Source organism: Amblyomma mixtum, chromosome 9 (genome assembly GCF_055824585.1).
Source record: "Amblyomma mixtum isolate Tamu chromosome 9, ASM5582458v1, whole genome shotgun sequence".
Classification (NCBI taxonomy): domain Eukaryota; kingdom Metazoa; phylum Arthropoda; class Arachnida; order Ixodida; family Ixodidae; genus Amblyomma; species Amblyomma mixtum.
In genome coordinates, this window is record NC_143020.1 from 29,141,558 (window position 1) to 29,162,950 (window position 21,393).

The 21,393-nt window shown below is 43.8% G+C and overlaps 1 long non-coding RNA gene across 1 annotated transcript; it reads left to right on the forward strand.

Annotated features, from left to right (window-relative positions):
* Positions 1 to 255: 255 nt before the first annotated feature.
* LOC149328625 (uncharacterized) lies at positions 256 to 18,036 on the forward strand. The gene is made up of 4 exons (XR_016285405.1): positions 256 to 657; positions 2,255 to 2,315; positions 2,376 to 2,541; positions 16,946 to 18,036. It is a non-coding gene; the product is annotated as an uncharacterized LOC149328625 (long non-coding RNA).
* The last annotated feature ends 3,357 nt before the right edge of the window (positions 18,037 to 21,393 follow it).

The following is a 21,393-nucleotide window of genomic DNA, read 5'->3' on the forward strand; positions in this document are numbered from 1 at the left end:
GTGCTTGCTGTTAAGGGCGTCCGCGACCTGGTCAACGCACCGACTACCCGAGGAGAGGGCTCCTCGCCTACCTTCTCGGAACTTCGCGGCGCCTCTTTTTTGGTGAACTCGTAGGTCCTTCAGCCGAACAGCAGCCGGGGTTCTTCCGGTATGTCTGTCGGACGACCGAGTCTCTCACTGCCACCTTGCCCGAGGTCGACGTCTCTCAGACGCAGGCCTCCCGCATTTTCTACACTGTAAGAAATGTGTGTGAAATGACAAGCATTTTTACGGAAATTTTCTGTTGTCATACAGAGAATATCTGTTTTGCGCCCTTAACAGAAACACGTTCACGAAAAAGAAAGTAATTTTCTGTTTTTGGAGCCGCAACACGCCCATTTCACCGAAAGTTGGTGACGTCAGCACCGCCGTTACACAAAAAAGTGATCCGAAAAACCTTTGCTACTTTTCATCAATCACGATACATATTTTAAGCGTCAAAAAGTTTCTACTCGCAATATTAGCGCGCAGAATGAGAAGCAGTACTATTTGCTGCGATTCTGCATTCATCGATTGACGGCATCATGGAGGACGGCATGGACGTGATGAGCGGGGAGCTAGGATAATACCGGCGTGCTGTGTCCGTGATTTTCACCGATCAGACCGTTCGCACACAAGGTGAGTGGTGCACATTTTTACCGGCATGAATGATACGCTTTTTGTCGTCTTTTGGGAGTATTGTTGCGGGCTTGTACTGCTGTTGAACAGGGCAGTGAAGCGTGCCCACCACAGCCGCTTTACCGCCGATGCGTCACTGCTGCTTTACTGTCTCTCACAAAAGGTGCACAGCGCGCGGAAGAGAGAGGAACACAAGCGAGAAACACGGAAGAGTGCGATAGTTTGCGGGAAAATGCACAAATTTTGCTTTGTCTGCAGATATGCACACCTAAATGAACCGAGTGAGTAAGCGCGGGAAATTTTAGGCCAGGGAAGTACGCGATTGGTTAGCGGAGGAGGACGTCAAAGAGCGCGGGATTTTCAAATTCGTTTCTCGTCTAAGAAAGGATCATAAGGGTACGTTGTGTCTTTTTATTTTTATTGACGTTTATTCATGCCGGTACAAGTAATGCAGTAATTGTGTTCATTTTGTAAGATTTAACTGATGTTATCTTTGGGCCGAAATAGCGTTGCACGGGTCAACGCAGGCTCAAAAGTTTCTATACAGGCGTTTCATATGCCGTACTTGCGCTGCCACAGGCAAGTTTTTCAATGGCACTGATGTCATTGGAGCCGACATTCGAGATTTTTTAGCGCCTTCGACACGCGAGCTCAGTCCGTATCCTCCAATGTCAATCGCCATCTCTTCGGCCAGCCCGTGGAAGAGGTCAAGGGAGGAGTAACTTTATGAAAGATGGCCAAATTATACATATTAAAATACAAATTAAAAAGGGGGGAGGGGGATCCTAGGCTGGAGGCGCGAGCCACCGCCCGATACGAAGGGTTAAGCCACTACCATCCATACAACCGTGCTGCGCTTGTCTGCTTGGGCTCTGTGGCTGTTGAATACGATATCTGCTGCTTGCGTTTTTCTGGTGCTTCTTTAGTAAATAGTTCATGTGCTCGCTAAATGGGCGCTTCGAGATAACAGTACACCATTCAGCATTCACTACGCTAGCTCGAACTTTCCGCAGCACTGCGCCGATCACGACGACTGCGCACCTTAGTACCTCGTACTATGCTACTTAAAACATAGTCATTTACAAACAATTTGCTCGGTTGCTTGAGATAAAACGCAAGCTGCGCTCTACTTATGTTAAATAATTCCCCTGTGACCTAGTAGTGTGACATTTAAGGGGGCTGGCAGGTGCAAGGTTATTCACTACCGGTCTGCCGGATCAACTGCACTGCTAGGACAGTCTCTTGGCAACACTGGATGGAGGGCCTCTTTTGCTCTTGAGAGGCATTTACACTGTGTTCTTGGGCTGCATTTGACTAAAATGGTGCAATGTTTATGTATTGTAGATAATCCAGCACTTGTAAATGCCTATGCTGATTTTTAGGGCCTTTATATGTGGTTGACGCTTATTTGTATACACTCCAATACATTTCACCACGCATTGTTGGGAAAAATAAGAGCCTGAGCAAGTGCAGAAATGACTTATTTATGCTTATACTCTGCTGCATGTTTATTTGTAACTGGTTTAAAGTTGCAGCTTTCACATGGTGCTACTTTAGTAGACAATTCTTATACGCATTTAACTCCCTCTTATGCCAGGGATCTGCCAGTGATGACGACATCGGGGACATGCCATGTTCTCCTTTCATCATTGCAAAAGGTATAACTCTGTGGTACCGCACTCGGGCGAGCATTCCTGATTTAAAACTTGTTTGTGCAGGAGGCAGTTTCCTTACTGCGAGGAGCTTCAGCATATGCATCGACACCCTGCCAGTGATGCACGCAGCCAACCCATGCCAGGCTTTCAAGCTCATGTTTTTGGTGCACTTTGCTTTCAATGTTGTGTACCCCAAGGAAACAAGCCTCTGCCTGTAGTTCACACAGCAGTAAGTACCTATCTCGCTTGTTAACTGAGTTGTGATAACCTTTCGTGTTTTTGGTTTGGCCACTTCTCAAATACTCAGTGATGATAAAAGTTATAGGTATATACCACTTTATCATAAGACCTTTTTATGAAAATGCTAACAAAGTGCAAAAGCAATTTTTAAAAAAGTAAGAAAATGTTTGCTGAACCCAGGCAACGAATCAGCTATGGAATGAAATTTTGCTGCTGCTGCTGCTTGGTTAATGCAGCTGGTAAAATAGTGCTCTGAAAAAAATCTGTGGAAAGGAAAGACAGATAAAACTATTTTTTGTGGAGTTGATCTTCAACCACTTCTTCACAGATTATGGCTATACTACCTGCATTGCATGGTGCCCAGTCACTAATAAGAAAGGGTTGGAAGGGTTACATGGTACTATATTGCTTCTGAGACTATGTAGCAGTGTATGGCTATTTTGGTGGAAGTCATACATGTTGCTTGCTCATAGGGGTCATAGATACTTGCCCAGAGGAGCACAGCACCTGGGGGGGGGGGGGGGGGGGGGGGGTTACTGAAGAGTGCATATGTGCATGCAATGCCAGTAACCCTTTTGTGGCCATGTAACCATCCATTGTTTATGGATAGATTTGAATGTGTCGCCATGCAGATTTGATGGATTTGACGTCGTAGATGGTACTTCGCAGAAATTGTCAGCATTCTTTCGCTATTAGTAAGTACGGGGACTTGTGTTCATGTAACTGTGCGATGAACTTTGTGATGGTTTGATCGTACTTACACTACGGCTGCTGGAGCTTCTTTGATCTTGAGCTCTGGCAGCTGATGTGGTTCTGGCGTTATTTGGAGGGTATGCTATATTTTGTATTTTGTTTTTGTATTTTGTGGTGCTTAATCGGTGTTCGGATAGGATAATTGATGAGGATTTAAATATTTTTCCAATGTCTGGGGCTTTTCATTGCTGTATTATGTGGAAACACATTTGTCTTGTAATCTAAGCCAATTTTTAATACTCTGCACTTTAAAATAAAAATTTGAAATATGAACACACTTAGTGGAGACAACGTATGCTCAGAAGAATAAAGGTTATGTTAACCATTTGTGTTAGAGAAATGGAACAGAAAAAGCAAAGATAGCTTCATAAGTCGCATTTAAGCTGGACTTTCTTCAAGAAGAAATCAGCTGCCTCAAATAAGAGCAAATCTATTTTGATTGCAGCGTTTGAAGTTTCAGTATGTAGTTTTTTGCTGTGAATAGATTATGTATATTGTCCATTACCATTGGCCACTGTGTTTTCCCGCCTCTTCAGTATTCAGAGGATTTTGACTTAAATAGTCGGGGAAACCATGGAAAAGTCAGGGAACTGGAAGAAAGTAGCTTGCTTGACACCCTGGTTTAGTGGCGGGTCATGCATGGTGTTTGTACTTATCATGTCAGTCAACATGACTGAAATCATGGTGTAAGTGTACAAGCCTTTGCAACCACAGTGCTTCATTTTTGCAGCCAATGTTTTGTGTACACTAAGTCAATTAGGCTTCCTTGTTCACGTTAGCAGTCATTTTGTGAGTTCTGTCAAAAAATAATCTTCTTTAGCTCCAGCATTTTTTGGAATTGCATTCACCTGCTAAGTCTTTTGTCTATATAACTCACAATGGGGTTATTAAATAGAGCAGTGAAATTTTTGTATGGTTTGCTATCACTACTGACTGCGAGAGGAGGCTGTGGCTAAAGGTACGCCGGATGGACCCGGTGCATTTCCTCCCCTTAGTACTTTGGGTAGACCCGGAGCATTTTTTTTTCCAAATACATCGGACAAATCTGACAGTGTTTTTCAAAGTCCGGCCATTTGATTCTTGCCTGGCAGTCTGCTCGATTTACTCTCACAGTGCTCCTTTGAATTCTATCAGGATTAGTCATACCTTGGGCTCAAGAATGTTTACTCACTGCCCGGAATGGGCCAATTGGTGTTTGGCGCACATTATCTGAGAGCTCCATGCAATGAACTGCTTGATCACATGACAAACACCATGTTCTCCGGTTGCACCGTTCACCACATGTTGTTTGGTTAGGGTGTGTGAACTGCAAAATTATTCCTGGCTATTTCCATGCAGCATGGTGCACATGTGTGCTTTTCTGTTGTGTGCTGAAGTCCGCTATGTGAACTTGAAGGTTTGTTTACTTGCGACGATCCGCTGTCCCTCAGTCGAAGCTGAGTGCGTGTGCAGGATCAGTGCTCCAAATACACGTGTGGTGTGTGGCATTGGCTGAGAAGGGCCCATTGGCTCATGCTAAGCTCGAACCACTCAATATGAGCAAATTTCCGCCTGAAAGACCAAGCAGCGAGCTAGGCACTTTCCTTGTATTCCCCTCAGAAATGTCAATGTTGGCCCGGAAGTGGTCTGTACATGCTTCCTGCTTTGTGGTTGCTCCTCCACAATGTTCTTGTGTATTGTGGTGGAGTATCTCTTTGAGTCGCCTAGGTCAACGCTGTAAATAAATTCCCCATACTATTGCTTTTGCATGGCTGTGAGGCATAATATAAATATTTTAAAGATGAATATTATACCTGGTGATAAAAAAGAGCTAGCATTATGTTTCTTATGTAATACGGATAGGTGCATCTAGGAATATGCGTGCTGTGCAGAGCATAGGCGCTCGACCTAGCAAGCATTCTGCTGCCCTTCAGTGCTGGTGATAACTTGCTTAAATTATGAGCAGAGGTGACAGATTACAAGACCAGTGCGAAAGCACCAAGCTGCTGGTGCACGCCGCGTAGCTTGCTGCTTACATATGTGAACTGGTGCGAGCGATGGTAGTGCTATATGCACGTGCAACCGGGTGTGAAGACATATATCTGAGATTTTTTGGGAGAGCTGGGCTTGTTTTACTTCATCTGAATGACAGCCGGCGATATAAGAATGGGAAAAATTCCAGCAGAACTTTTTGCTGGGCTAGTTGGTCCATTCTGACATTGTTGAAAACAGCGCGAAAGAAGAAGCCCGAAGGCGAAACGAGGAAGTGACAGGAAAGAGCGCTGACTGACAACTGAATTTATTGAGCGAAACTCGCGCAATATATAGGAAGGCAGTGCCAAAGATAGTCAGATGCAGTCAACGTCACATGGTGCAAAGAGCCATAAAAGGGATAAAAACAAAACAAGGTGAAAAAGCTAACAGTGAACTGAATATCAAAAGGGATGGTAACAAAATGAAAACTACACTGAATGACTATACACAGTTAATGTCACATGGTGTAAAGAGCCATAAAAGCGATAAAAACATAACAGGGTGAAAAGGCTAAAAGTCAGCAGAATCTCAAGGGGATGGTAACAAAAAATACATGATGACTTAAAAAGTTGATGTCACAAGGTGTAAAGAGCCATAAAAACCGATAAAACATCCATAGCAGGTAACAAGGGTAAAACCGATAAAAAAAAATGACGAAATGGAATTGTGGAAAGAATAAAAACTAACTGAATGTAACAACGTATGGCTAAAAACATGCACAGACCTTAACAAAAAAACGATCAAACAGTGACACTCAACGATTGAAACACGCGTAGTCAACAATAAAAAATTAGCAATGTTGTTCCAAAAAGGCAAGTTCACTCCTGTACAATGATTTTGACGCGTCACTGACACATTCCAAGCCCTTTCTTTTTATAAAGAAAGCCTCCTTCAACTCCCGGGCTACGCTGTCTCTACTCCTATCAAGAACAATAGTGTCGCGTAATCGAGGCATGCATTTACAATCTTTGCAATGAAGCGCTAGATTAGAGCCAGTGCCGTTTTCAAGTGAGCGCTCATGTTCCCTTAAACGTTCGTTCAGGCACCTTCCGGTTTGACCAATATAAACTTTGTCGCATGTAAGCGGAACCTGGTAAATCACGCCTTCCCTACACCTGACGAACATGTTGGCATGCTTTACGCCACAGGTTTGCTGTCTTGGCTTTTCATTATTTATCCTGCGACACAACGTAGCTAGCTTGCAAGGGGCAGAAAAGACTACGGGAATCTCATATTTATTTGCAACCTTTTTCAAATTATGTGCTACCCGGTGGGAATACGGGATAACGGCAGGCCTCACCCTCCTATTGCTTTCCTGAGTAACGTTTTTCTTCTTGCCTTTAACTTTCTGAAGCAGAGCTTCAGTCACTGCCGAAATCACAGTCTGCGGAAAACCTGCCTGTATTAACCGTGCGGTCTGCAGTTGGAAGCTCTCTTGCATGCAATGCTCGCATGATTTTGTTAGTGCAGATCCTAATCCTGATGTGGCTATGGCTCTTTTAACTGTTTTTGAGTGAGCTGACTCGTAGGACAACAGCTCTTTTTGACTTCGAGGCTTGTACATCCAACAGAATCTATCTCGTTCCAAGGAGAGTTCCAAGTCCAAAAACTGTAACTTGTTGTTTTGTGGAAATTCACAAGTGAATTCCAAACCATGGCTCAGTTCATTAAATGCATCTAGAATTTGATTTACAGTGGCTCTGTAAGCTCGTGCGTCTTGCTTGGTTAATACAACTAAAAAATCGTCGACATACCTGAAAACCTTTAATACTTTGCTTTTGTCGAACCTATCGTCCAGATTTTTGTCAACTGCTGCGAGAAAAATATTGCTCAACACTGGCGCTACACAGGACCCTATACAAATTCCTTTCTTCTGTATGTACACCTGATTGTCAAACTCGACCACAGTAGCACTAAGGTAGAATTCCGGTGTATTGTTAGTGAGCGCTACACTTACCAAAGGCTTATTAGCCAATACCTGTTAAGGCACTTAAACTCGCTTGTCGTTGATGATCCCTTCTGTACGAAGAACTCGACGGAAATTATTGCTTTCTTTCAATCCTGCAAAGGCATTGGAAGTGTGTTTTCGGTAGATGCCAAGGACCTTTTCTATTCCATTCCACACAAAGAGTTGTTCTCAGCTGTTCAGACTTGCATTGAAAAGAAAGGTGTGTTGTTTCAAAATTCAGCGGGTATTTCAATGGAGAGTTTTCTTTCTTTGTTGGAATTCTACCTTAGTGCTACTGTGGTCGAGTTTGACAATCAGGTGCACATACAGAAGAAAGGAATTTGTATAGGGTCCTGTGTAGCGCCAGTGTTGAGTAATATTTTTCTCGCAGCAGTTGACAAAAATCTGGACGATAGGTTCGACAAAAGCAAAGTATTAAAGGTTTTCAGGTATGTCGACGATTTTTTAATTGTATTAACCAAGCAAGACGCACGAGCTTACAGAGCCACTGTAAATCAAATTCTAGATGCATTTAATGAACTGAGCCATGGTTTGGAATTCACTTGTGAATTTCCACAAAACAACAAGTTACAGTTTTTGGACTTGGAACTCTCCTTGGAACGAGATAGATTCTGTTGGATGTACAAGCCTCGAAGTCAAAAAGAGCTGTTGTCCTACGAGTCAGCTCACTCAAAAACAGTTAAAAGAGCCATAGCCACATAAGGATTAGGATCTGCACTAAAAAAAATCATGCGAGCATTGCATGCAAGAGAGCTTCCAACTGCAGACCGCACGGTTAATACAGGCAGGTTTTCCGCAGACTGTGATTTCGGCAGTGACTGAAGCTCTGCTTCAGAAAGTTAAAGGCAAGAAGAAAAACGTTACCCAGGAAAGCAATAGGAGGGTGAGGCCTGCCGTTATCCCGTATTCCCACCGGGTAGCACATAATTTGAAAAAGGTTGCAAATAAATATGAGATTCCCGTAGTCTTTTCTGCCCCTTGCAAGCTAGCTACGTTGTGTCGCAGGATAAATAATGAAAAGCCAAGACAGCAAACCTGTGGCGTAAAGCATGCCAACATGTTCGTCAGGTGTAGGGAAGGTGTGATTTACCAGGTTCCGCTTACATGCGACAAAGTTTATATTGGTCAAACCGGAAGGTGCCTGAACGAACGTTTAAGGGAACATGAGCGCTCACTTGAAAAAGGCACTGGCTCTAATCTAGCGCTTCATTGCAAAGATTGTAAATGCATGCCTCGATTACGCGACACTATTGTTCTTGATAGGAGTAGAGACAGCGTAGCCCGGGAGTTGAAGGAGGCTTTCTTTATAAAAAGAAAGGGCTTGGAATGTGTCAGTGACGCGTCAAAATCATTGTACAGGAGTGAACTTGCCTTTTTGGAACAACATTGCTAATTTTTTATTGTTGACTACGCGTGTTTCAATCGTTGAGTGTCACTGTTTGATCGTTTTTTTGTTAAGGTCTGTGCATGTTTTTAGCCATACGTTGTTACATTCAGTTAGTTTTTATTCTTTCCACAATTCCATTTCGTCATTTTTTTTTATCGGTTTTACCCTTGTTACCTGCTATGGATGTTTTATCGGTTTTTATGGCTCTTTACACCTTGTGACATCAACTTTTTCAGTCATCATGTATTTTTTGTTACCATCCCCTTGAGATTCTGCTGACTTTTAGCCTTTTCACCCTGTTTTTTTATCGCTTTTATGGCTCTTTACACCATGTGACATTAACTGTGTATAGTCATTGAGTGTAGTTTTCATTTTGTTACCATCCCTTTTGATATTCAGTTCACTGTTAGCTTTTTCACCTTGTTTTGTTTTTATCGCTTTTATGGCTCTTTGCACCATGTGACGTTGACTGCATCTGACTATCTTTGGCACTGCCTTCCTATATATTGCGCGAGTTTCGCTCAATAAATTCAGTTGTCAGTCAGCGCTCTTTCCTGTCACTTCCTCGTTTCGCCTTCGGGCTTCTTCTTTCGCGCTGTTTTCACCAATGTCGGGAAAAATTCCCTTTGAAGCTCCTCGAAAGTCACAGTATGTGGCATGCAACTTGCAAATACTTCGCAAAGAGTGTTGCACGCAGCAGTAGTGCACTGGCTGGCAGCATCCACTATCATGTTGGATGTGATTTAGCCATGGGCCGGCAGCTACGTCCTCCATACGCTCTGTGAGAATGAACAGTCTGTGAGGTGTATCTTTAGACACTGCAGGGAAAGAAAATCGGAAATTAGAAAAGGGGAGAGTTCAGCTAGGCTTGTGTTGGATACATTGTGCTGTGGGAAGGACGAAAGACGAAAAAGATGGAAAAAATTCTTTTTACACTATATGATATATGCAGATGCCTCCAGGTATGCGTCCAATGTCTCATAAACAATGGCCGAAGGCAGATCTCTGAATGACATGCAACTTTTCATTTCCAGCAGTTTGTAGCTGTCATGCCAGTGTCCTTGCATGGAGAGAAGGACCCCATATTTAACTAAGTAATCAGTGATGACAGTTACCAAACAACGCTTTGCCAGTAGCTTCCCTGTCTGTGTGCACAGGCGTATACGGTAGCAGAACAGTCCCTCAAAATACACAGTGATTCACAAGTACCACCTTAAGATGTGTCCCAGCCTCCGTACTTTCTTAATTTTCTCCTTTCAGTAAGTGTAACCCCTGCAACATTGCAACATTGCCAGGTAATTGTGGCAGTATCACGTTGCCTCAGGGACAACCTTACCGCACCTTGTGTGAGCCCTTGCTTAGGCCCATACTTGCAAAGCCTCTCATTATGTCCTTTTGTTTATATTACCTTTTTACGTTGCAATTTTTTTTTCGGTATTTTTCAGAGGGAAGCCTAATTGTAAAACAAAATTGTGCTTAACAGTACATTACCGCAAGCTGTGCCCTTAGATGGCTGCAGCCTGAAGGGATACTGCAAACCAATAGCGGCACCCGGAAGTCGCCACCACAATGCCACCGAAGGTCACGGACCACCGACTTTGCAAGCAGATAGTACGGTTTAAAATATAGAAAAGCAAAGAGGCTTGCGACTGAAAGATGAGTTTAGTTACATGAACTGAAAATGCTGACACCTTCAGCTCCTCTTCTAAAAGTGCATGCATAAGCAAAGCATAGATATTATATGTCTGATTAAAATTTCTTTAATAAATCAACCAGTCCAAGGGACATAAATAGAATGGGCATCAAAGTGACACAAGTAGTATAGTTATTCAAAGAGAAGTGGCAGCAACAAGATCCCAGTAATGAAGGGACCGATAAAGTGCTTATTTGGTAAGAAAGAGTCGCATAGAGTGAGCTCCCGACTTATCCAAGAGAGCCAGTTTTTGCTGTTGCAGTGACCCAGAAGCACTTGCACTTGCGTTACGGGGAAAAAAAAACAATACTTTTTAGATGGCGCAGCATGATGCACTTTCACCAAGGTATCTTTGCCACCATGGTACACATTCCTTTTCCAGTACTCATGAAATTGCTAGCCAGAAGGGAGGCATCAGAGGCAAAAAAGCACTCACTTCAGTCATTTCATTTTCTGTGAAATGCTTGATCACATTCTTCACCATCATGTGAAATATTTTATTCTAATTTGTTTTGCTGCAGTAGTGATCTACCACATCTGGCACACACCTAAATGCTCTTTTATGACTTTGTCGTATCAACCAAGAAGCTCAGGTAATCGCAGAAAGTTTTCGTTGTTTACAGTGAAAAGCTAGAGCAACACTTTCTGTTGGGCAAAGAGCTGCACAGAAGGCGGCAACATGGATGCTGAACTGCCAACTTTTATATCAGAAGAAACGGGGACAAAAACATTCCTCAAGCAGATTTTTTTTAGGCGGAAAAGACAGGGAATCGGCCAGCAAGAATTTGCGCAGCTGTATCTATGAAGCAGCAAAAAACCAAAGGTTGCAAAGAATGGCCAACAAGAAACATGCCAAAAACCACGATGAAAACAAGTGAAAAAATAAGACATGCTCTTGAAGGTTAGAAGTGATAGAAGAGATAAAGAGCTCAGAGGGCCGCAAGTAACAGCCAAAAAGCTAAGAAGTTAAGTGATAAAAGTTGACAATGAGGGAAAAGACGAAGTGTAAAACCAGGAGCAAGTGGTGAAGGCAAAAAATAAAAAAATACTACTGAAGGCCCAGGATACACATGATGAGACAAGTGTTGTGTAGCTAAAACCAGGCATTGGATGGCAGGTAGGCTAGTTCTTTTTCTGATAATGAGTAATGCTGCCATCTTGGCATTCACTGTCGGAACTGTAAAATTTTGGAAACAGGACGTTTATGCGAATTTCAAAGAATGGAATTAATAGCGAAGAACAAGAACTCACTGGCTTGTGAAATCATAAGGCAAGATACTGGCAATGAAGGACCAGTGCATAAGGAAACCTTCAGTTTCATTATTTGAAAAAGTACCAGCCTATTTGTCATGCAATACCAGATTTTATATATGTGACACTTGTCTCACCATGTGCACCCTCGGCCTTCAGTCGTATTTTTTATTTTTTGCCTTCACCACTTGCTTCTGGTTTTACATTTGGTCTTTGATCTCATTGTCACTTTTGTGACTTTAATCTTTTGAGCCTTTTGCCCTGTTATTCATTGACCTGTGACGTTTTTATCTCTTTTATTGGTTTTAGCTTGCAAGACCATGTCTTGTGCACTTGTTTCCACCCTGGTTTCTTCCATGTTCCTTGTTGGCCATTCTTCACTAACTTTGCTTTTCTGCTGTGTCCTAGAAACAGCTGTGCAGATCCTTACTGGCTTATTCCCTCTGTTTTTTCGGACTAAAAAAACCACTTGTCACATTGTTTCGGGGTATCTCCTGATATGGTTTCATCTTTTTTTGCCATGTGTGCTGACAGGAAACTGTACAAAAGTTGATCATTCAGTGCTTCAGTCGATGTGGTCCTCCTTCTGTGTAGTCTGTTGTCATTTTTTTTGCCCTGGTTCCTCACAGATTGCAGAAAGCCATTCTGAACAGCCATGAAATACCATATATGCTTTTTATATTGATCAGGTGCTCTAAGACATTCTTGAAGAGTTTCTTCGCTTGCGCCATGATGAGTTCATGCTCCTTGTCAATGCATTTGCTATGCTTTCTTAGACTTGCCTCTGTGCAAGCTTGATATGGTGCGAAGTGATTTGTCAAATATTCGAGGCTTCTAAGAATCTGTGCCATGTGCCTGCAGTCATTTTATCCAGTTGCCGCTGGTGATTACATGGGATCCCTGTCAAAGAGCTTGCAGCAGAAACAGAATACTCTGTCTTAATATGTTAAATATCCGGCGTCCACTGAAGACTGTTGTTTTTGAGGTGTCTTTGAGAAACCTTGTTTAGGATGTATGGTAATGCTCAACTAGGAGAAATTAGGAGAAATTGATTAAAAGGAAAGGATTCCCACTGGAAAATATTAAATAACAGCCATGTTGAACCTCAGTTCTTAGATGAAAAATGTCCAAGGAATACATGGTTCTAATGTACCCCACCCCCCTCCTTCAAATCCCCCCTCCCCCCCTTCCAGTTGCACTCATGAATCTGCCCCTGCAATAACCACTAAAATGTCTTGAATGGTTGTAATATTCGGTCACGGACGGGACCGGCCAGATTTACTTTGGTGTTATCATAGTCAACATATGTTACGTTGGTGTACATATCCGTGAAGCAGCAGAGAAGTGGTATCCAGATTTTTAAGTTATGCGCTAGTTTCCTAGAACCATGAGTACACTCCACCTGTCCCACTTTTCATGCAATCCCTCTTCTCTGGGTCGCTGTGTTTGACGATACTGGCCTTCCCAGGGCATTTTCGCTTCTTTTGAAACTATTATTTAGCTCATGAAGCTGATGTTTTAGTCTTGCCTGCTCCGCTTTTAATAGCGCCTACAAAAAAGCCAGCATAACAAAATTTTGATAGCGTTAAATTGGGTGACAGCAGAATTGAAACCTTTTTCCAGTTGGATATGTAGAAAATGGTACAAGCGTTATATTTATCATCAAGGATTCCTTCTGTTCCTAATAACAGTGCCTTGGCTGCAGACTGGTGTGAAGAAGGTCTGGCGTACTTTTCTGCATACACATGGGCAAAATTTTAGTGGGGCGAAACAGCTATTGTCGACATGAGCTGAACTTACTCAGGTGAAACAGCAGGCCATGCAAAGTTAGCTAGGCTAGATCAGGTTAGTTTTAACCTTACTACGATAATTCATCTTGTTCCTGTACTTTAAAAAGGGCTTTTTCCATCGTCTCTGCTTTTTCTTGAAAACTGTCGCAATGCACCAGCAATTTTAGCACTTCGGCATTCTTTTTCTTTCATAAATTGTCTTGCTTAGAACTGCGCATAAGGCAAGACAGCTTGTTAGGAGAGTTCATTTGCACAGTCCATGGCTACAATGCAAGAGGCAGGACAGGTGATTGGGTAGAAGCAAACGAATTTCAAAATAAAAACAAACCATGCCGACATAATGCCAGACACAGGAAATCAAATCTCTGTTTCTAAGTTGCCAGAACCCTGCACAAAATTTTTGTCTACATCTATGCACATAGCAACAATAGTAGCACTACAACCATTCTCTACAAAATCATTCAAATTTTCTGTGCCCATTTTCTCGACATTCAGAATTAAAAACATTTTTTTGTCCAAGACAGGTATTTCTTATGAACGAGTAACTATGGGCTCACAGTCCAAAATCCTGTGAGTCTCAAAGATGATGATTAGCAAAAAGCCCAGTCTACATTTAGGTCTGTAATTAACGCATAAAATCAAGCAGTGCTACTCTGCAGCACTGGGTGCCTAAAAGAAGTACTAGCTATAATGAAATTCTCACAGAGCAGAGCATGCAAAAGGGAGAGAAATGGTGCACACATTATTTCCTACCACCATTAAAGGCAATACAGCTTGACACAGTCAGATGTGTTCTGATTTAGATAATGCACAGGGCGTGCTGAAGGCAGTTTTAAGTTCAAAGATGGAAAGAATCTGCACAACTGAGACGGGACAAGGGCTAAGCAGTGAACTGACAAAGCTCTCTAAGCACAACTGTCCTCCCCTACCCCTTTCCCTTCTGCCGCAGCAGAGCTTACAGGTGGAAAGAATGTCATTTAGATGGTCCTGCCCGCAACAAACGACGCCTGAAACTATGCCGCGTCTGTAAGGTACATGCACCCTTTGCAACCCTCTACAGTAGCGAGTTATGCACTCATTTTGGCATGCTTCAGGCATACATGTTGTCTCCCTCATTTTGAAGAGCTCTGGAAATGTTTCTTTTGAAGGTCAGGGACAGAGGGAGGGCGGGTAGAGGATGGGAGGATGTAGCATTACACCCACAGGGCAACTCAGCATCCCCATTTTGGTGATGTCTTGTGCGATTGCACTGGTCACCCTTCCCTAAGGCTGGCATTGCTCCCACTTGTCGGAGACAGGTTCACTGCTAATGGGATGTTTGGGTTTTTTCTCTTTTGTATTTTGATTTGCATTCATTTCAGCGTGAACTGTTAGGCAATGCTTCATGTTGTGACTATAGCTGGATACAACTGAAGAATGCATAATGATTCTGACGACTTCATGGTTAATTCCCATGCACTTGCTAATCCATCACACCAGCTGGCAAAGGGAAAGGATAAACCACAAATTAGCCAAAATAACCACACAATCGTAATGGTTGGTTGGTGCCGTTGACTGGAAGACTTCCTTTTTGCGGTATTTGAGCCTACAGTCTTGAATTGTATACTATGCAAGATAACCCATGCATACAGTATTGCATATTGTTGTGGCATATACCTCGCTATGTGTGCCTCAATAAACTGGCTCCTCAGTCAATTACTTGAGGATTGCTGATGAGAGATACAGCAGTGTTATTGGTGCATTTGACATGAAGCTTTCTTGATGGGTGCGCTGTAAGCCGCACATATTTCTTCCAAAGTGCATCTGTAAGGGGGAATTTATATGTGGAAAGAGTGAGGAGCCCAGGATGCTGTACAGACACGCTCAAACTGACAACTGTTTAACCTGAGTAAGTTCAGCTCATGTCGACAATAGCTGTTCAAACTGAGCATAAGCCAGGATACTGAAAAAGGATGTTAGTACTTGCATTATTGAGGCCTGCATGTGAGCTGTACTAGCGGCGTGTGGGGAAAATGCTACAGCACTGAAAATGTGTGACTTCCAATGCTCAACCAAAAGTTTTATTCGAAGCTATTGCTTAATTTTGTTTTGATTCTGCCTACAGAGAATATTTTGTGTGCATTCTGCATGTTTCTTTAGCTGGGTTATTGCTTGAGGTTGTGGCCAGAAAAGTTTTTTACTCAGGGCAGCAGGCACTTTGCACTATTCTGGGACAGTGGAAGCTGAGTGCAGATGTAAGAGGGTAACGTCACATTCACGTAACTGCTTGCTCTGCAGCACTAGACATCATTTTAGACTTGCGTATCACTAGTTGGGCATTAGTAATACAAACAAGCCTCTGCTCAGTTCTGTTAATTCCAGCTTCACTAAAATGTGCATATCCCTCGTCATGCATCTAAATCTCTGTAAAGACAAAGCACGTCAATATGTGCTGCAAACTTACTTATTACCTGTCAAAAGATTTTTGCTTACGGCTGTACTTTCGGGTGACACAGAATAGGCATGCTGATGATTCGACCTGTGTATACATAGACATTGCTACTCTGGTGTCAGAGAGCACTTTGAAGGAACATTGAATGGAAACTGAAGTTGGCCTTTGTCGAGAGGCTACTGTCTGATTGCAAGGAGACTGAAATGGTGCTTTTACAAGCTACATAAAATGAAGAAACAAAGTACAGGTGTTGTCATCATTGCCTCATTTTCTAAGTAGACTGCAGTCTACTGACACGTCAGATTTCTGGGTGCAGATAACAAGGCCCTAAGCAGCCCCGCAACTAACTTCAAAATGTGGTCATGGAGTCCTTTTTGGTGTATACGTCAGAATTTGAATTTAGTGACCGGCAAATTTTTAAATTTAGTTTTCTCAGCAATAAATGCATTTTTTCGCTGCCACACTGACATCAACAAATTGGTTTGATTCGATTTATTGGGGGTTAACGTCCCAAAGCGACTTACGATATGAGGGACGCCGTAATGAAGGGCTCCGGAAATTTCGACCACCTGGGGTTCTTTAATGTGCACTGAATTTGCACAGCACACGAGCCTCTAGAATTTCACATTCATCGAAATTCGGCTGCCGCAGCCGGTATCAAACCCACGTCTTTCGGGCTTGCAGCCGAGCACCATAACCACTGAGCCACCGCGGCGTGCAACAAATTGAGAAAGTGCAGACAGAATGAATTTTTCCCAAGAACAACAGGTTACATGGAGTTGTTTTTGCATCCCTTTAAAAACTAGTGTTGGAGTTCAGTGAGCAGCTTTCACACAAGTAACAAAACACTATGGTTGTTAAAAACCTTATTAAAGTGAACATTTAGGAAAGGTTTATTTTGGCTTGAAGTCTGGTTTTTAACTGAGTACTAAAGACTACTATATATTCACTAGTGCCCACAATGAAACTGAAATGTGGGCTACAAAGGAATTAAAATTTGGGGTAGGAGGAGGGGTGCAGTCTTCTTGCAATGTTTATTATTTTTTTGAAGACAGCATAGATATGTTCACTGTCCGAGGAGTAACAGTGCTCTGTCCTTGTTTCAGAACCATTGCAGCTGTGAATCCTATCTGGGGAACGAAGGCAGAGCACTCGAAGAAGCAACACTGCCCCTCTTCAAAAGTTGCTTCCCTCATCATGCAAGACTTTGACTTTTAACTGTTCTGAAATTTGACAACTTTTTAAATCAATATTTTGTGTACGCTGTGATAAACCAAACAGCCTGTGGCATGCCTTATCATGCAGTTGTCACAAGAGTGGATGTACTATGTATTGAGAATCAATGTTATATGGTTACACTGATAAGTCAAACAGCTTGTGGCATGCTTTATGTCCTGTGGCTTCTATCTCACTTCATTTCGTACTAGTGTCAGGCAAGACACAATTTGTTTAAGATGCCTTATTTATGCTTATACTTGCTGTTACACTTCAGTGGCTGGTTGTATGAATTGTAGCACTACTTTCTATCTTGTCTGTGTTACTTTTTTCATTTTAAAGTTATTGTAGTCTCAAGATAAGACGTACTAACTGGAGTGAAAAAATGTTTTGCAGTTACACTGTGATGAGGCAAACAGCCCGTGGCATCCGTTATGTCCTGTTGCTTTCCTCTTGCTGCTTAACGCAGCACTAGTCATGAGCAAAGCATATCTTTCCAATACTCTCCTTTTGCGTATGCCTGCCATTAGTTTAGTGACTGGTTGTGTTCATTGTTCAGGTATTATTACTTTGTGTCGTATTCATTGTATTGTATTGCTATTTTAGAGTGAATCGTGCCATTCTGTATGACAGAAAGGCACAGGTTTCGTTTCTACTTTACTTGCCATTACTGCATATTTTGCATGATTTTAGTGTATGCCTGTAGTGCAGGCAGGGCAACGTAAGTTTCTTTTTTTCTTCGGCCACCCTCCTACTGTTTAACTTAATTCAGTGGTGCTGAAAGATATTACTTTATAGTAAAATATCAGCCATGATTGCATTGTTTAACACTGCATATTTTCCAATATTCTTGAATACTAACTTGCCTTTGCTTGTGATTGTTTAGAAGCGGTGAAATATTTTATTGTATTGAAATGTGGCAGCAGTCTTAATATTCTGTATCTGTTTTTATGTCAGTCATTAAAAGTTGATGTGATAGAAATAGTGTATGAAATGATAGAACATGGAGCTTCGCAGAATATTTTTGTGACTCATGAAAAAAAAGCTGTTAAATGACAGAAAATATGGTAAGAGAAAATGGAACATCACAGAAGTTTTCTGTTAGCAGCAAACCGAAAAACCTGTGAAATGACGAAAAGAAGTAAAAACAGAAAATTTCTGTCATCCTCACAGACATTTTCTGTTAATTGCAAACAAAAAACCCTGTGAAATGACAGAAAAAGTAAGAACAGAAAACATACAATAACAGAAAATTTCTATCCTCTTCACAGAAATTCTCTATTAGTCGAAAACAGAAAAGATGTGCAAAATGACAGAAAAAGTAAAAAACCGAAAACATAGCATAACAGAAAATTTCTGGCAGGCCAGCTGCCAGAAAATTTCTGTTTTTTTCAATAAATATTTTTTACAGTGTACCTCCTTGCCATCCAGGAGGCTACACCTGGACAGCTAGAGTGGAGCAGGCGGGTACGGTGGCGAGACTTGACGTCGCACTCGATACCACCAGACGTCCGCGACTTCGGCTGGCTGCGAGGCTGGAGAGTCCTCTCAACGGGGGTCCGCATCGCCGCGTGGGGCATCGCTTCTTCGCGGTGTCCCCAGTGCGGTGCGACCGAGACCCTCGAACACGCGCTTTTTGAGTGCGTCATAGCGCACACTTTTTGGCGCCTGATGTCGCGCATGTTTTTTGTTAGCCTCGACTCGCGCACCAGGCCGCGCGACACATTTGTGCGGCTCTTACTGTGCGTCGTGGCCTTTGTTTTGTGGCGCCAGAGAGGCGTCGCTTCCTTGCAGGGCCGGCGTCAACGCGCCATGTTCCCCATGCTGCAGAGGGTTCGGGCGCGCCTGTTTGAACAGGCGTGTTTAGACCGTGTGACCATCCAAGAAGACGAGTTCCTGCGGGGGTGGAGCACCCGCTTCATCGCCGCCAGCGGGGGCCGCGTCACGGTGCGGGTCCTGCCGGATTGAGTGTGTAGTGCGCGGCGTCTGTGCGCGTTCATTGCATTTAGTGAGCGTGCTTCCCCCCGCGATGCTTGGACATTATGGACCCTCTGAACATTCTGTGCTGTGAATGATTTTGTGTGAACGGCGACAGCAGTCGCCGTCGTGTACTTGTTTCATAGCTTGTTTGTACCGAGCGGCACTAGTCGCTGCATTGTTGTTTTTGTCTGTGAGTGAATGGGGTCCCTCTGTATGAATAATGGGTCCAATAAACTTCTCTTCAATGTGGAGGTCCCTAGTTCGGGACCCCAGTGGCGTTGGCCGCCGCCCGGGCTTACACGACAAAGGCCCGTTGGGCCTGCAGGTCAGAGCAGCCGAGTGGGGTCGCCTCCCAGTCCTCCCGGGTTGGGTTGGGGTGAGGGGGGATAGCAGGGTTGGAGGGGCAGACCCAAACCATGTGGTAGATGTCCGAAGACTTCTCCGCACAGTGCGGACAGCTGTCCGAGAAAGAAGGGTCGAAGTGTTTCAGAGCTGCCGGGCACAGCAAAGTATTAGAATACAGGTGGAGGGGAAGCCGCTCCTCCGCCTTTGAGAGACCCTTACACGGGCAGGGATAAAGACCGTGACCAGATCGATAGAGTAAAACAATGTCTTTGAAGGTGTACGCTGGAATAAATTGAAGTTCCTGATTGTTGGGGTGGGAGGGGAATATCCGGTGAGAGAGCGCGCGGGCAGCGGCGTCAGCTGCCTCATTTCCCTCAAGGTCCATGTGAGCAGGAGCCGAAACGATACGCCGGTGGGCGGGGTCACCGGTATAGACGCTGTTTTGGAGAATGCGGTAGGCTAGGTACGGTACCCAGCCCTGCTCGATGTTCCGACAGGCCCCTCGCGAGTCGGAAATAGTTGTTTTTGAAGTCGGATCAGATGGAGCCAACGGAATGGCGACCTCCTCTGCGTGTGTTATGTCACGGACTTGGAAAATAAGGCCGTTCACTGTTTTGGATCGGTGGATGACTGCGGCCGTGTACCATCCCCCATGGTGGGGGCCGGAGGCATCCACGTAGAAGACGCCAAGTTTCGATCCATAGTTACGGGACAGGGCTTCCGCTCGCGCCAGGCGCAGGCCATTATGGTCATCACGGTTCATGTTCGTGGGAAGAGGGCGCACGTGAAGGGCGCATCTCCACTGGGATGGAATACATACGCGCTCTTCCATGAGAGTGGTGTGTTGGATGTGCAGTCGGGCAAGGAGGCGGCGACCCGACGATGTCTTCGAGAGACGTGTGTGGCGAAGTGGTCTTCCCGGAGCTCCCGAGATGCGTTCACCATGCCCAGCCCCAGGAGGCGCTTGTTGGAGGTGTTCACGGGGAGGTCCAGAGCCCGCTTAATAATTTTGCGGAGGATGACTTCGAGGGAATTCTCGTCTTGCTTCCGCAGGTGGAGGTATGGAGTCGAATATAGAATTCGAGTGGTTACAAATGCATGCGCCAGCCGTAAGGCGTACTTACATCATAACCCCCCGCGCTTGTCAGAAACCCGGAGGACCAAGCGGCTCACCTGGTCCCCCACCTGAAGGGGTTTGGCCAATGTTGTTTCTGACCGTCTGTCTTGATGTATAAAGAGCCCCAGTACTCGGACTTCAGCATTTTCAGAGATTAGACATGTCTTAAGAGACAATGAAGTTTTGGCTATGCACTTTGGTGAGGGGCGTATGTGCACAAATTCAGACTTTTGGGTGGAGCAGTGGAGGCCGCAGACGCGAGCATAATGGTCCACTATGGTCGTTGCCTCCTGCAGGTTGGCCTCAATGTCTCCGAGGGAACCCTGTGTGGCCCACAGGGTGTCGTCGGCGTACAGCGCATGTTTCACACCGGCGACAGCGACCAGCTGGGCCAGCAGGTGCATCATAACAGGTGCATCAAACTGATTCCATTTATTTTCAGGATGATCTCACAAGCGTATCTAACTGGTGTGATAAGTGGTGCATGCGACTAAACGTTAATAAATGTAAAACGATGCATGTGTCACGTCGCACTAACATCACTGATAACAAGCGTACTTATGTTCTTCATGGCATTCCACTTGAATCAGTTAACTCCTACAAATACCTAGGTGTTCATATCTCACGTAACTTATCATGGCATAGACACGTCGAACATGTCGCAAATAACGCCAACAGGACTCTTGGATACTTGCGCCGAAATTTCTCTACCGCGCCTCTGCCGATAAAACTAACCCTTTATAAAACATTAGTACGACCAAAGTTAGAATATGCATCTGCAGTTTGGGATCCTAATATAATCACACTGATAAACACACTAGAATCCATTCAAAATCGTGCAGCACGTTTCATCTTAACTAACTATTCCCGTTACGCCAGCATTACTTCTATGAAAAA